At 39.2% G+C, this 16,854-nt stretch overlaps 1 protein-coding gene across 2 annotated transcripts in view; it reads left to right on the top strand.

Moving 5' to 3' along the window:
- Nucleotides 1–1,668: 1,668 nt before the first annotated feature.
- Nucleotides 1,669–16,854, top strand: part of ST18 (ST18 C2H2C-type zinc finger transcription factor) — a 178,108-nt gene continuing 162,922 nt past the window's right edge. Inside the window, exons 1-2 of one of the 2 annotated variants that reach the window (XM_013184970.3) lie at nucleotides 1,669–1,856; nucleotides 2,161–2,296. The gene's annotated coding sequence lies outside the window, so the exon portion shown is untranslated. The other variant, XM_013184971.3, reaches the window with a different exon arrangement.

The raw sequence follows: 16,854 nt of genomic DNA, 5'->3' as shown, positions 1-16,854 counted from the left end.
TCTGCCCCAAGACTGGGTGTCTGTTGGGTCCTGAGAAACAATCACATTTGTTTTAATAATCCTGAGAGATACTTAGACAATTCTACTTGCAAGATCAGTCACCATTCATGTTTTAAAAGCATTGTTTTCATGTATTGATAAAATAAATACAACTAGGTAACTTACAGTTTTGTGTATTTCTAGAAAACCTTTGCATTTTTAAAAGTTATATTATTGTCATCCAATTAATGTTCATGAGTCGTTCAATTGTTAAATTATATCAACAATTGAATATCTTTTATATCTTCCTTTTAATGACCCTTATTCCTGGAATAAAGCTTTGGAAGAACCTGTGTCGTAAACTTGTAAAAGCTTATAAAGGTATTCATTGTTACTCCCATAGCCTGATGGGATGGGATCAGAATACACATGTACACTGCAGAATCAGACCTCACAAAAGGAAAAGCAGACTACTGTTTATTTTACAACATAATGTCACTGAGTCTCACATTGTGCTCTCACAAACATACACACAACAGGTGTTTTATAATCCCTGTGTTTTAGACCCTTTGAAAGCATAAGAAAAAACATTTACTAGGAAGTTGTAAAATAAAAAATAAAAATTCCAAATATGGCAATGGCTGCTGGATGGTTATACTGGGTGCCAGAAAGAGGATTCCAATGCTGATTGGATTGTTAAAGAATGAAAGTGCAAAGAGATCAATGAGAACAATTTTTCACCTTTCCACATCTTGAAATAGATGTTGCCTGTGATTTATTGCAAGCATAAAGAAAAGCATTGGACTGGTTTGCGTGAGTGGAGGCCAGTGGCCTGTACTGGAACCACTGGGTCTATAAGGTACTTTTCTTCCTACAGTGGTCTGAAAATAATATTTCTGTTGTCTGGAAAAATATGGCTTTCTGGCTAGCAGTTTCCAAAGAATAGATGGGTTTAAAATAACAAAAAACTTTCATGGAGTTTTATGATTTTAAGGGTACTCAAAATCACCAAACTAGAATCCAAAATGTAAACATTCTATGTTTCTTATAACAGTCCCAAATTGCCTTAAGAATGAATTTGCATAGTGAGGCAAAGTCACTATGTGGGTTCAGAATCCCTATTTTGAGTTTTGGTAATACTGAACACATAAAGTTTGGCTATGTCTTTTATAACTGAGGGCATGAATGAAAGCAAAATATTTGCAACAGTTGTCTTGAATTTTGCTGGATGTGATGAAAGGTAAACTATTGAATTTCCTTGTCTCTTTCTGTAATGGGTTTGGAAGAATTTGAATTAGTTTCTGCTGGTTATCCTGGCTCCAGGGTTCCAAGCCTAGATCCTAAGGTAATTCCAGATATTCCTTTCAGATCCCTTCTGGAAGAAAACAAAAGTTAGAAAGAGGAAAAGATCACCCAAGTACTAAACCAAATGCAGTCAGTAGGCAAAGCAAGTCTGAAGTTCTGCTTAGAGATGATAAAGCAAATGCAGCATAATCTTAAGATAAAGTGACACCCGCCTCCTCCTCCTCCTTCTCTGCACACACACACACACACACACACACAAGTTGTTTACAGAAGTGCCTTGTAGTGAGTGCTGGTGGTGTCACTCCGTCCCATGCCCCAGAGCTATCACCGGGCCTCATGGGAGATGTGACTACAGCATCGGACATGGGACTGTTTGTTCACTCACTTTCTGTGAAGAGAGTTTTGAACTGTGTTTTGAATAGACAGCATTTTCTTTGTGTGGTTGGTAAATAACACAGAGCAAAGTTAGTCAGCAAGTTACATAGCTTCTGCATTCTGATTCTTTGGAACCCTTTTGTACCAAGCTTGACAGGATGTTTTTAACAGAATGTGACCTCACTGGGATACCAGAGGTAAGGAAAAAAGTTATTGGGGCTGTTGTGGAATATTTTGCACAGAACTGACTGAAAATACCGCTTTAAAATGTCTCTTGAAAAGAAGATGGTTTCACTGTGATCCAGCCAACACTTTTTTTCATTGAAAATCTATGTCTTTCACTCCTTTGTAAGTTATAAGTCTTAATTAGATTTTCTATTTCCCACTTGTGGAAAAAGACACTTATTTGCAAATCTCAGAACAGTTATGTACTTCTCTGATGCATTGAGCAAAGGCCCAGTTCTAGTGATAGAACATCAAATTGTTTTCTTTCTAACACAGAAGAGAATAGGCGGATCAGGTCCAGTTCTTCAGCCAGGTCCTAGAAGCAGCAGCACGAGAACCGGAGCGGTGGTAAACCCAGCAAGACCAGGAGACAGCGACCTTCTGGACACCTGCACTGACTCCCTAGGTGAAGGTAAGAAGGAAAAAAAAAAAAAAAAAAAAGTGCATTTTGTGGGCAAGATCATGCGGGTTTTCATACCAGACATTACAACTGGGACTGCCGTTTGTAGTTTTGCTTGGACCCACAGCAAACGGGTTCCTGGGCGATGTAGCTCGGGGGATTAGCGGCTGTGCGGTCACCCCCTCTCCTCCCTCTGCTGGCCAGTGCGGGGCAAACGCGGGTGCTGGCATCCCACGTTCCCCCGGCATCGAGAGGAAAGCGCTGCTTGATTGCGGCTCTTTTGGATTTCCCTGATTTGTTGCTCGTGTTCCCAAGTACTGACAGCTTTACGATGCAGCGATGCAAGGTTTAGCAGCGGTAGAGGAAGGGAGAGAGATTTGAAAGCTGAGAGTTCAAGAAGTCATGGAAGATTTTGTTTTATGTTTTTTTTTTTTGTTTGTTTGTTTGTTTTGTTTTTTTTAAGAACAGATGTAGTTTAGCTATTTATTTATAATAGGCTCAGGCTCAATGATCTGAGTGATCTGTTTATGTTTAGGATCTAAATGGGGTTTTATGAAAAAAGGAAGAAAAGTGCATTATTACACAAAATAGCTTCATGAATAATAGCCATCTTGCTGTTCTGAAACTGAATTAACAATATGTGATGTGCTTTAGTGTGTATACCAACAGAACAACAAAGCTTCATTGTTTTGGTACTGAACAATCGTGTTTTTTTCAGCCAGAACAGGTGACTTACCAAAAACAAACAAAAAAAAAATTGTTTGGAGTCACTGATAGAGTAGTGAAAGGAAATGAAGTTCTCACGATATATAAAGCTGTTATTCATACTTGAATACTTGCATATCAAAGAAATCTAAAAATAAGTTGTTAAAATTGGAAAGTTTTGCACCATGGGTGCTGCTGACAATGAAAGTGCTCTTTGGTAAATGAGCATGGAAAAATTTGCTAGTTACTTATGACTAACCTGAGTTGCTTTTTACTGTAAGGCACATAAAGACCTAAGGCTTTTTTTCTTGTAAAAAGTTAGGATGTAGATTGATCAAACTTGACATAGTAATATAAAAGATAGGGTGACCATGTCACTGCTCCCAGTAAGACAGGGAAATGACTTGGGTTTGACAAAGCATTCACAGTGACACTTTTATAATGTCAAACTTGCTACTGTACTTTGATCCACTGGTGTGTGGTAGATAAGCTGCCAGCTCCGTCCTAATTAGAGCAAATGTTTTTTCTGAAGAGGCTTCTACAGACAAGCATGTTCTCTGAAGCAGAAGTCTGTCAAATGAGGATGATTGAAGATGATGAATTTATATTCACAACTTTGTTATTTGTGTTGCAGTAATACTTCTGGTCCTAATCATGGGTCAGACACTGGGTACTGTATAATACAAATACAGACTTTATGCCAAACAGCTAATGATACGGACATGGGACAGCAAATAAAACAAATGTGATGAATTCTTCAATCATAAAAAATACACCCAAAGTGTTAACATGGAGTTTTCTGATTTTAATATCTTTCTACACCTCTTAGTTTTGTTGTTGTTGTTGTTGATTTTAATGATGATTTTCCTTAGTGTCTCATCTCCTATGTATAAGCTACCACAAATAGTTGGAAGCTTGATCTCTTTTGAATTTCTGTCAGAGAGAAGTTAGCAAGGTGGGGGGATAAGAGTTTATTTTATCCCTGAAGTTAAACAAGAGACTGCAAAAGCTACAGAGCATTAACCAGTAGAGGTCAGTACAGAGTGTTGAAATGGAAGTGGAGTGCTATGTAAAAAAGCTTTGTGTATTTATACTCTGTACTTTTGATTTTTAGCTTTTCCGTTAAAAATAAAATGGTAAAGGCTTACAGTCGTTCACAGTCATCGTCTTCAAAACGACAGTTTAAAAATACTTGGGACAGTATGGTAATGACAGACTGCTTAAGCAGAGGAATATAAGCAACAACACGCATTTTAGCATGTTATAGCTCATGAAAAGTTGCTTATTTTGTGTAATTATTACAGAAAGTAACGTGTAATACTTATACATTTTGCAGCAACGAATGCATTTAGCTGATGGCAGTGTAGTAAATTATGAGAAAGGATTATTTCCAGGAAAAAAGTTTTTAGATACTTGAATTTAAAAAAAAAAAAAAAAAAAAGATTTTTTTTTCTCATTTTAGGTAGCAAATTTGGATAGTTGAAGTTAAGTGTTGGTTTTAAAGTTTCTGTCTTCCTTTCCTTGTATATACATAAATGTGTGTGTGTGTGTGTAACACAGAGAGTAAGGGAGGCAAACAGACCTTGTATATAAAGTTGAATTATCTTTTGTTTCACTTTTTAAAGCCATTGTTTGCTCGTGGTTTCCTTTTGTGATTTAAAGCAAGGAAAAGAATCGGCCTGTATAGTCTGTGCATGAAAAGATCCTTCAACACGTATTAGCTGCAAAAGCTCATCTCCGAAAAGCTTCTGTTCTGAACTGCTTTTTGTGGATCTAGAAAGAGCAACTTGCATGTTCCCATTCTGTTTCCTTGTGGAATGTACTAAGTACTTTGAAAACTACATTGCTATTAAACTCTAATTGTTGAATATTAAAAAAAAAATCCTAAGAATTTTATCACCAGATAAAAATAATGTTATATTTTGGTTTCAATGCTGACTTACATCTGCTGTCTATGAGCTTAGGGAGAGTTTTCCCAATTCCTTCAGAGAGAAGAGAGAATAGAACTATATGAATTGTAAACATTTTTGAAAATTCTCTTCACTTGTTCTGCTTACCTTCCATGCTCTTCTTTAAATGGATTACAGAGGCGTTGGAAAGTATCCAGCATCTTTGAAAAACACGTTTTATTTTACATGTTTTCTCAAGCACTTAAAGGTGACAAGTACTACACAGCAACCCTTTCTCACAGGGTGTTCTGTTGTATGCTATTGGAGTCAAATGGCCTAAGTGCGAATGTTTGGAGAGCTGTAAGAATGGATTACTGCAGGGAAGGAATTCCCTTATAACTTTAAAGCAGCAACAGCATAAACTGAGGTGGGAAGGAGATAGAGATAAATGACTCTTGTGTATCTGGCCTGTGACATGTTCTTCCCCACTTTTGTCACTGTAGCTTCACATACAGGTCTTACAATCCAGTACAGTTGAATTTCTTATGAAAGAACACCCTTTACAGATGTAGTGTAAAATTTTGGTTTTGGCAGTCAATAGAAATATTTGTGAATCAGTGATAACGTCAAGAGCTGTACAGGCTCGTTTCTGTTCCCCCCCCCCCCCCCCCCCCCCTTTTTTTTTCCCCTGAAACAAGGGAAACTTAGAAATAATCTTGTTTCTTTCATAACAGAGGGTCCAATCTAACAGGAGACATATGAGTGATGGGGTGTGAAATGACAACTCCCACTTTAAGCCTAAAATTTTTACCAAAGACTTGGTTTTGATTCAGTTCAATTCCTTTCATTTGAAGGGGAGTGAAGAAACAACATTTACTACAGATTTCACAGTTGGCTTTGGTTGTGTTTTAAGTAGATAAATTTGAATGCCAAAGTCAAAACCAGCTTCTTTCCCCAGATAAATTTTTGATGTTTATACTATTTTGGCACATAATACTTTCCTATATACTTTTTCACATACATCAGAGTTTCTGCTGGGTGTAAAGGTTGTGAGAAATCATATTTTGCTGAGCCACAGTGAAGGTATTCATTTACAGTAACTGGTACTCTTCATTAGAACTTGTGAGGGGGAGCTCTCCCCATCAAGTGCCTTTCCTGAAAAGTAGTGCAAAGATTGAGGTGGTTCTTATAATACTAAATAATCTGGTTTTAGCCAGTTGATGTTAAAGTACAAACGTTCAAGTATTTGTATTGCTTCAATTAAGTTTGTTTACATGTTATATTTCATGAACATCTGGTCTGCCTTTTTCTGTAACATATGGGATATAAAACCCCAAAATTCGGGGACCAAAATAATGTTGCTGGAAACATGTATTTCAATCAAGTATAATGTTATGTTAGAAGTTTGCTATTCTTATCTGTATCCAGACCAAATATAAAAGATTACAGCAGAGCTGTTCATGATTAATGAACAGAAGGTCTATCTTATCACTGAAGTTCTCAGTCTCTTGCTAGATTTTAATGTTTATTATTTTCTTGATTGTGATATGACTCTCATACATTCTTATAGGTATAGTAACATTATATTCTCATTTTGCCCCTCTTTTCTGATCTCTATGATTTTTTTTTTTTAATTCTTCTCTGTAAAGTAGCTATGCAATTATCCTATCACCATACAGCTAAGTTTTATGGTGTGTGTTTTTTTGTTTCCAAATCAGGGATAGATTTCTCCATGTGTGTGTGTGTCTGTGTCTGTGTGTGTGTAGTGGTGACTAATATTTTTGCACTACCCGATATGGAAAGAACTGTCATTGAACTATAAAGCTGTGTGTTCTGCTTAAGCATGTATCAAAAAATTGTGAGCTTCTGTCCAGATGGAAATAACACTAATTCAATTCAGTCAGTGGTGATCTGTAATTTGAGATAGCTTCACTAGTGAAAAATCTCTGCATATAAACAAGGACACTGTGGCGTTTGCACTAGAAATTGAGTTAATTAAGGTTCCTTACTTGTAATTACGTTATCAATCTGCAGATTGCAAAATAACCTAAAATAAATTAGAGCCAATAAATTAGAATGATAAACATTGTCAAAGAAATTGTAACTTCAAAATTCCCCAAGGAGGAAGAAGATATTATTCACCCATATGAGGAGTAAAGTACCAGCCTAAAGGATTGGTATAATTCGTGAAGATGTATTATATATCAATATAACGGTTTCACTTTTGGTGGATCAACCATTTTCGTGATGCATATATGTAGAGTCAATTTTGTTTTGATCCATAATAGTACTTCTCCCTGGTCATATTAGACTGGGCAGCATAGCTGGGTTTTTTTGTTTGTTTGTTTTGTTTTGTTTTGTTTTGTTTCATTTTGTCCTAAAGTTCTGTTGAGAATTTATTACCTGTCCTTTTTGCTGTGTAGCTCAAATAAATATCAGGTTTTTGTTTTTCATTTACTCATTTTATCATATGTCAAGAATCAACTTTATACTCTCGTGTCCTCTTGATATTCTTCACCTCCCACTGATGTCAATAGGATGCTCAACCCAAGACATAGTGTCTTATATATCCCAATACCAGAAAAAAATTATTGTAGATGGTGACCTGAGGATGAGGACCTGTAACCTTTATAATTTCAACATTAAAACTGAGGTATAGAAGGAATTAAGGCTTTCTAGAAACCCTGAAAATCACTTCCTTTTCATAGACAATTTCTGAATTATTTCTCTCATAACTATGCATTTCTAAGAGGTCAAAATTCACTCTGTCAGCTTAACTGTAAGATAAATAAGAAATATATATATATATATTGTAGAACATATTCACGATCTGGTTACAAGCTAAACATTTTTTGAAGACCTTTATGTTTTTAACATGTCTATTCTGAAAGAGGATTTGACCCTAAGTATAGAATTTGTCCCTAACTGTAGAATAACAATTTTATCTCAAAAGGAGCTCACATAGTCTATGTTTGTGATTGCTCAATATACTGTCAGGGAACATTAATAATAGGCTTTACGATATTTAACAAGCATACAGTCTTATTTTTTCCTTTTGTACTTCAAGGGCAAATCTCAAATTGAGGTGTATGTACTAGGTTTTCCCAACACAGTAAAAATGCACGTTTTTTGTTGGTCCAAAAAAAATACGTGTGCCTTTCTGAAAACTTTTAATCTATGTTTATACGTATTGACTTTTTATCAGAATACTTATGATTTGCATATGAATATATATATATATGAATACATGCAGAACATATTACTAAGTTTCTCTGGACAATTATCATTAATATTTTTGGAGGTATCAACAAGTTCATATTGACATGCATTTTGTTTAGACATTAAAATTTAAGAAAATATTTAATTAATATTGAATGGAATGTGGAATATGGTCCTAAAAAATACTATCTGCTTTAAACAGCATGGAGTAGAACCACATGCCATTTCCTGTGAACCTGATTCACAGAAATATTGCATTTTTTTTCCTTGTAAATAATTTTATTAGTAGTGCTCCAAAAGAAGTGTTAATCACATGATTGCATGTGTCAAACAATATTCCACTTTCCTTGCAGATTTACACTGTTTCAAAGAAAATGTATGAGTAAAGATTTTCTGGTGGTATAATGCTGGTGGTAAAGATGACCACAGAAAATGTGAATACTTACACATAGTATGTGACAAAATAGAACAGAGTTTTGGAATCAAACTACAGACAAGGTTTCCAGCAGTTTATGTTGCCAATATGGTGCAGGCTGAGTTTATAGACTTTGGTTCAGCAAGATCGCCTTTGGAGCTCATGTTGCAGTTGTGGACAGCATCATTTTGCAGGGTCATATGTTTCTTTGAGGATAGGCAAGTTTTGGTATCCTGAGTACAACAGGTTTTATAATCTTTCTTCCATCTCCAGTGGAAACACCACCTCTGTCATACCTGATTTTTTAATGGTTTTATGTGGCACTTGAATCTGAACACATCAGATCTCCTAACATTTGATCTGAGCAGTGAATAAATCTGGCAGATCTACATAACTTAGGAGAAAGGTAGCAAGGATCTTCATGCTGGGAATCAGGAAGTGTCAGGAATAAAGTCAGTGTATACTGTGTAAAACCACCTGATGTAAAGAAGTACAGGACTCAGTTCTGTGAGATCCAGAACATCCCTTTTTGTCCTTGGAATAACAAGTGGCCAAGAATAATCTGAATCTGGCAGATGAGAGTAGAAATATCACAAGATCAGACTGGCTAAACAGGGAATCTGTGGTGTATCTCCAGAACAAAGAGGCAGTATACAGAAGATGGAGACATGCTCAAGCTGCAAAAGAAGAATAGAGAAACGTTAACCTGACATGTCAGTATAGTATTAGGTAAGCAAAAGCTCAGCAGAAATTGACACTTGCAAGGCACATCAAGTGCAACAGGAAGAGCTGCTACCACTAAATGGATAGGAAAAAGCTGAAGAAGCAAAATGTGTGCCTGCTGCTTGAATGGGACAGGCAATTTAGTGAAAGCAAAACCAAGTAAGGCTGAAATACTCAAAACTTCTTCACTTCAGTCATCATCAACTGGCTCTATGTCTCAAGGCAGGGTTCAAAGAAGAGGAGAACAACCAACATGAGATGAAGATTTATTCGGGATTTATTTGCAAGAACTTGGCACATCCAGTTCCCTGATGGGCTGCACAAAGGGTGTTGAAAGAACTGGATGATTTCTTTGCAAGGGCACTACCATCTTTGAAAAGTTGTAGAGATCGAAGAAGGTACCAAGTGATAGGAGAAAGATTGTGCCCATCTTCAAAAAAGGCCATACGGATGAAACAGTGAAGACTCACTGGCTGGTAAGATTCACTTCATCCTTGGGGAAATCATGGAGCTGTTCTTCTTGGAAGCCATTTCTGAGAAAATGAAGGGATAAAAGAGTGATTGAGAGTAGTAGTTTTTAATTCCTGAACAACCCTATTGCATTACATGATGACAACTAGATTCATGGTTAAGGAGAGCAGGGGATGTTATCTGCTTTGAATTTAGCAAGTTTTTCAGCAGTCTCCCACAGTTTTTCATGTTCAAGGTCTAGTGTTAAAGAGTAGATGGATGGACTACTAGATGAGCATAAAACTGGAGAGGTCACCAGACTGAAAGGGTAGTAGGTAATGGTTCATACTCTGCCTCTGTGCCTGTGATATGTGGAGTTTCTTGGGGATTTATCCTGGAACCTGTCCTGTTTAATAACTGTCCTGGTGTACAGTGGGCTAAACGCTGTATGCTGGCAGTGATGAAGGCTGATGGAGCACTGTATTTTCTGTATTAACAGAAAAATAGCTAGTTGATTTAAGGAAGTTATTATTTCCCTTAAGCTGGTACTAATTAGGCCACATCTAGAATATTGCATCCAGTTCTGGGTACACCCAGACAAGACAGAAAGATATTCATCAACTGGAATGAATGGAATGAGTTCAGTGGAGAGCTACCAAGTTGATCAGAGGTGGTAGTATATGCCTTGTGAAGAGACTCTGAGAATGCAGGGCTTGTTTAATCTGAAGAAGAAAAACAAAGAAACAACAACAACAACAACAAAAACACGTTTAGGTAGAGCAATACTGAGGAAATTTTTAAATAACATTTTTCTTGCAAGTGAATAGTACCTTCTTCCTCCTAAGTGAGCTCACCTATTTCAGTGTATCAGGTGAGACTGGTTTATTAAGAAGATCTAACGAATCTCTAAATGTAAGAGATTGTCTTGCAGTTAGGCAGTAGGGATACTGCTGCACATTTTAAGACAAAGTATTGTTTTCACACAGGTAATAATGAAAAAACATCAAATTTGGCTTATACAGGTCACTGAACCTCCTGTGAATGCTGCGATGATCCCTTCAGGGGAGGGGTTCTTGTCATATCTCCTAACATGTAGGAAATTTACTGAGTACAGGTACTCTGCCAGAATATTGAATGCTGTTGGTAGGGAATGGATGGTGTATGGATTATGAACCATGCCTTGATTTGATTTGATGCTGCTTATGTCTTGTTTTTGTTCTTTTCCTCTGAAGTTTGATGTGAACATTTTTGCTGAGGAAGAAAGAAGTGTGTCAGAGAAATCAAAAATTCTGATGCACTTTTGTTTGGAAGTGAAAATATTAGAACAATATTTCCTTATCTCCTTGCAATTTAACAAGCAGTCCTACTCAATGCGAGAAGAAACTTTATTGTGGTTGTTCCTGGTCATGGAGGACAGGGGGAAGCAGAGTAAGTAGGAGCAGCTGAAGTCACAGCTATTGATGCAACAACAGGGCAGGAATAAAGACCTGTAAAGATACTGGGTTATAACACATGGAACAGCAAAATAATGGAGACTTTGTCTAGTCCTCTGTTAATCAAAATAGAAGTGTGTTCAGGCTATGGGAAACTGGATGTCACCAGAGCGTGAAGGCAAAAATGATAACCGGAATACTATAATCCTCTGGTATTAGGTAGAGAAATAGGTCTTAGAAATCAGTGTTTGTACATTGAGATCTTTTTGTTTGTTTATTTTAACATTCTCCTAAATGCTATCAATTTGAGACTTTAGGAAAATGAGATTGATGCTCTTCATCATTATCTCTTTTAAAGAGTTAATTCATCATATTCAAATCAAACATTTTCTAGTATCATAGAATCATAGCATCATAGAATATCCCCAGTTGGAAGGGACCCATAAGGATCATCAAGTCCAACTCCTGACACCGCACAGGTCTGCCCAAAAGTTTAGACCATGTGACTAAGTGCACAGTCCAATTGCTTCTTAAATTCAGACAGGCTTGGTGCAGTGACTACTTCACTGGGGAGCCTGTTCCAGTGCGTGACCACCCTCTCGGTGAAGAACCTCTTCCTGATGTCCAGCCTAAACTTCCCCTGCCTCAGCTTAACACCGTTCCCACGGGTCCTGTCACTGGTGATAACAGAGAATAGGTCATCTGCCTCTCCACTCCCCCTTGCGAGGAAGCTGTAGACTGCGATGAGGTCTCCCCTCAGCCTCCTCTACTCCAGGCTGAACAGGCCAAGTGACCTCAGCCACTCCTCATATGTCTTACCCTCTAGGCCCTTCACCATCTTCGTCGCCCTCCTCTGGACACTCTCCAACAGTTTAATGTCCTTTTTGTACTGTGGTGCCCAGAACTGCACACAGTACTCGAGGTGAGGCCGCACCAGCGCAGAGTAGAGCGGGACAATCACTTCCCTCGACCGACTAGCAGTGCCATGCTTGATGCATCCCAGGAGACGGTTGGCCCTCCTGGCTGCCAGGGCACACCGCTAGCTCATATTCAACTTGCTGTCAACCACAACCCCCAGATCCCTCTCTGCAGGGCTGCTCTTCAGCGTCTCATCACCCAGTCTGTACGTATACCCAGGGTTGCCCTGCCCCAGGTGCAGGACCCGACACTTGCTTTTGCTAAACTTCATGTGGTTGGTGATGGCCCAGCTCTCCAATCTGTCCAGATCTCTCTGCAAGGCCTTTCCACCCTCATCCGAGTCCACAACTCCTCCAAGTTTGGTGTCGTTGGCAAATTTGCTCAAAACACCTTCTAAAACACCTACATCCAAATCATTTATAAAAACATTGAAGAGGACTGGCCCTAAAATGGAGCCTTGAGGGACCCCACTAGTGACCATCCGCCAGCCAGATGTGGCCCCATTTACCACAACCCTTTGAGCCCTGCCCGTCAGCCAATTGCTCACCCATCGTATGATGGTTTTGTTTAGCTGTATGCTGGACATTTTGTCCAGTAGTATCCTATGGGAAACCGTGTCAAAAGCTTTGCTGAAGTCCAAAAAGATCACATCAGCTGGTTTCCCTTGATCGACTAGATGGGTGATCTTATCATAAAAGGAAATCAAATTTGTTAGGCAGGACCTACCCCTCATGAACCCATGTTGGCTGGGACCAATGACTGCATTGTCCCCCAGGTGCGCTTCAATAACTTCAAGGATCATCCTCTCCATCATTTTACCAGGCACTGACGTGAGACTGACAGGCCTGTAATTGCTAGGGTCTTCTTTCTTACCCTTCTTGAAAATTGGCACAATGTTTGCCAGCTTCCAGTCCAATGGGACCTCACCAGATTCCCAAGATCGTTGAAAAATAATTGAGAGAGGTCCTGCAATGACATCAGCCAGCTGTTTAAGCACCCTGGGATGAATCCCATCCAGACCCACGGACTTGTATGGATCCAGGTGGAGCAGCAAATCCCGCACACGTTCAGGGTTGGTTGGGAGTTTATCATTCCCACCGTCAGGGTCCTCCAGCTCAGGGTACCCTGGGTCCTGAAGCCCATCATCAGCATTGAAGACAGAGGCAAAGAAGGCATTAAACCTCTCTGTTTTGCATATGTCATTGTCTGTGAGGATACCTTCCACATCTAGTAGCAGACCTATGTTTTCTTTGGTTCTCCTTTTTCTGTTCACATATCTAAAAAAAACTTTTTTATTGTCTCCCACAGACATGGCCAGCTTCAACTCTAGTTGGGCTTTGGCCACACGAATTTTCTCCCTACAAACACGAACAGCATCCCTATATTCCTTCGTCGTCGCCTGACCCTCCTTCCAGCAGCCGTACACTTTCTTTTTTCGCCTTAGCTCCAGTAGAAGATCCCTGGTCAGCCAGGCCGGCCTTTTGCCCCGCCTGCCTGACTTCCAATATTTTGGAATCACCTGATCTTGAGCTTTTAGGAGGCAGTGCTTAAAGATGGACCAGCACTGATGGACACCAATGCCTTCAAAAGCAGTTTCCCAAGGGACCTTGCTGACTAATTCCCTGAGCAGCCTGAAGTCTGCTTTCCCCACATCCAGGGCTGAAGTTTTGGTGGCTGTTTTCCTTCTGTCACCATAAATTCTAAACTCAACCACTTCGTGGTCACTATGACCGAGACGGTTGCCAATTGCCACGTCTCCCACAAGTCCCTCTCTGTTCTCCAGCAACAGATCTAGGAGGGCGCCTTTCCTAGTTGGCTCCCTTAGCACCTGCACCAAGAAGTTATCATCTAGGTGCTTTATGAACCTCCTGGACTTGCTCGTGTCAGCTGTGTGGTGATCCCAGTTGATGTCTGGGAAGTTAAAATCCCCCACTAGGACGAGGGGAGTCGATCTCGAGGCATCTCTTAGTTCTGCAAAGAATAATTCATCAGTGTTGTCGTCCTGGCCAGGTGGTCTGTAATAGACTCCCACAACGACATCCCCTTTATTTGTTCTTCCCTTAATCCTTACCCAGAGGCTCTCAACTTTGCCATCGCCAACTTGAAGTTCCACACAGTCCAGCCCATTCTTCACATACATTGCCACCCCACCACCTCGCCTACCCTGCCTGTCCCTCCTGAAGAGCCTGTAACCATCTATTGCAACACACCAGCCACAGGACTAATCCCACCAGGTTTCGCTTATGCCAATGATGTCATAGCTGTGGGACTGGGCCAAGACTTCCAGCTCATCCTATCACATTAACTTATTCACCTCTTAAAAATTTGAAAACTATAGGACTTTTGAGTTCCTGAATGCTGCTTAAGTATTTTTGAAATAACATCCAGTTGACTCCTTTCATAGAATCATAGAATGGTTTGGGTTGGAAGGAATCTTCAAAAACATCTAGTCCCTGCCATGGAACTCCTTCCCCTAGTCCAGGTTGCTCAAAGCCCCATCCCAGGTAGCTTGTCACGAGAGCAGAGCAGAGAAGGGAGAATCACTTCTTTAGACCTGCTGACCTTGCTTCTTTTGATGCAGACCAGGGTATGGTTTCTGTAACATTAAATCTTTACAATATTTAGCTGCAAGTACACTAAAAGTCTGGCCAGAAGAAGGAGAAAATGCAGGACATCCTATTCACCTGTTTATGTAATCTTATGGCTAGTGCTATCACAAAGGTATCAGGTTTATTCAGTAATTTGTGGAGGCCAGATTTCACCAGTGAAGTGAATGAGGTAAAATGTGTGATGCTGAATAAGATGGATAGATAATACCTGTTCTTGTGGAGGAAAAAAGTTCAGGAGATTTTTGTATGAATAAAACTACTTATTTTTGCATTACAACAATAGGGTTGCCAAGGATTTAAATGGAATTATACGGTTGGAATATGATGATATTCTTGCATGGCTTTTGTTTGTTTATTAAACCAGGAGTCTAGTGGTATCTGCACTCCATTAAAGATGTATTGCTTTTGGTTGAAACTTTAAAACTCTGTGCTGCTAGAGAACTGGCATTTCATTTAATCAGCTGACAACATAAGAAGTACTTATTCAGCAACTAACAGTTTGCTCCTACAGAAGGAAAAACTTGAAATTCTGATTTCCACAGGCTTGAGATACAGTTGATTTGGTAACTAAACATAAAATATTGGAACGTCAGTGTTTTATCTGGAGACTCTTTTCTCTTGGATGGACTGTACTTAGAACTCTTCTTCATTAGCCTGCTCCCTTTTAGCCCTGATTGTTTGGTTACCAGCCTGTGATTTTTCTGAAATAAGAAGACTAGGGAAGATAAAACCCTCTAATAAGGACTTTCTTTGGTGTGTAGACATGTAGAGAGCATTAGATACATAATCTACAGAGATACAGAGAACATATTCAAGATGATTCACTGTAAGACATCAGTGTCACCTACAAGTGTTATGTAAAATGTCTAAAGAGCAGAAATTCTTTGCTTCATTGTGAAGCTTAACTAATGGCAATTTCCCTTCTGTTTATCTGGACTATGAGAGAGAGAAGCATATTCTCCTCCTTTTCACTAAGTTTTTTATTATGTGTATATTCCTCAAACTGTACCTGGAGTCTAAGATTCTGCTTCCAAAGGGAAAACACATCTTCTTCTCAACACGCTAAAGGACTGAATCTCACTTTAAATTGTCTACGGTTTTGCCCCAAAATCAAGTAGATTTATTTAACTAACTTAAAATTGGTCTTGAATGCTCAAAGTGTTTTTGTGAAATAAAATATATGTTATGCATGTACAATGACAGAGGGAAAGAAAGAAGCAGAAATCGCCAAGGACAAGGTTGTTCTGAGAACATTTATTGATTAGAAACAAATCACTTATTTAGTTTGGTTTGGTTTGCCTTTTTTTTTACTTCTCCATATTACATGAAGTGGTCTCTGTCTGGGTGTAATTTTTACTTTTTAGTGCAATTTGCACCTGTGGCCTTTGGACTTAATGTTTATGACAGATGGACTGGACTGTGTTTGCACCATTTAGCGTATAATTCTTCTGTATGTATCTATGCCATGCTAGGCAGTGGCACTGGCCCAATGGGCATATTTATTTGTGCAGACTTCCTGTCTGCTTCCATTGTTCTGTTGCAGTGTCCTTTGAGCCTAATGGACCTTGCTTTGTACTGGGCCCACCTACAAAATATTGTTCCTGATTCATGCCAGATTATCTGCTGCAGACTCTAGTCTCCCTCCGTCAGCCCCCCCCCCCCTTTTTTTTTAAGTACTTTAGCACATTTGCCAACTAGAATGCTTAAAATGGATCAATTCCATATTGTAAATGTTCTTCCTCTCAGCCTGCAGGCTTCATTTTGGAACATGCTTGCTAGCTGTGTTTTCTAGCATCAAGATGCCTGATAGAAAAGAGAACTGCTTTCTTTGAACAAGCTACCTGACCTCCCACTCCATGGGAAGCAGAAGTTGTTCCCAGCAAAGTGATGGCTGCTGTACAACAGGGTGTAGTAAATGCAGCCCTGGCTGCAGGAGCCTGCTGGCCCATGGCTGGCAGCCTGGAGCTGTGCAGCACGTTCCATTCCTGCTGACTTCATCAACGCTGTGTGACGGGTGTGGGAGAAAGGATGGCCTACTACTGCACAAGATATATTTCCTTCTGTATCTGTAGAACAGCAAAACAAATGCTAAGCAATGGAAAACGATGCAATACTTAGGCACTTGCAATTTTTAATTTTTTGAAAGGAAGAAATAGATTTGTGAAACTGACAGAAGACAGAAATGATATGCTAACACTTGGAATTTCAA

This window comes from Anser cygnoides, chromosome 2 (genome assembly GCF_040182565.1).
Source record: "Anser cygnoides isolate HZ-2024a breed goose chromosome 2, Taihu_goose_T2T_genome, whole genome shotgun sequence".
NCBI classification, from domain to species: domain Eukaryota; kingdom Metazoa; phylum Chordata; class Aves; order Anseriformes; family Anatidae; genus Anser; species Anser cygnoides.
The sequence above is the reverse complement of the archived record's forward strand: the minus strand, read 5'-3'. Positions and strand labels throughout refer to the sequence as shown.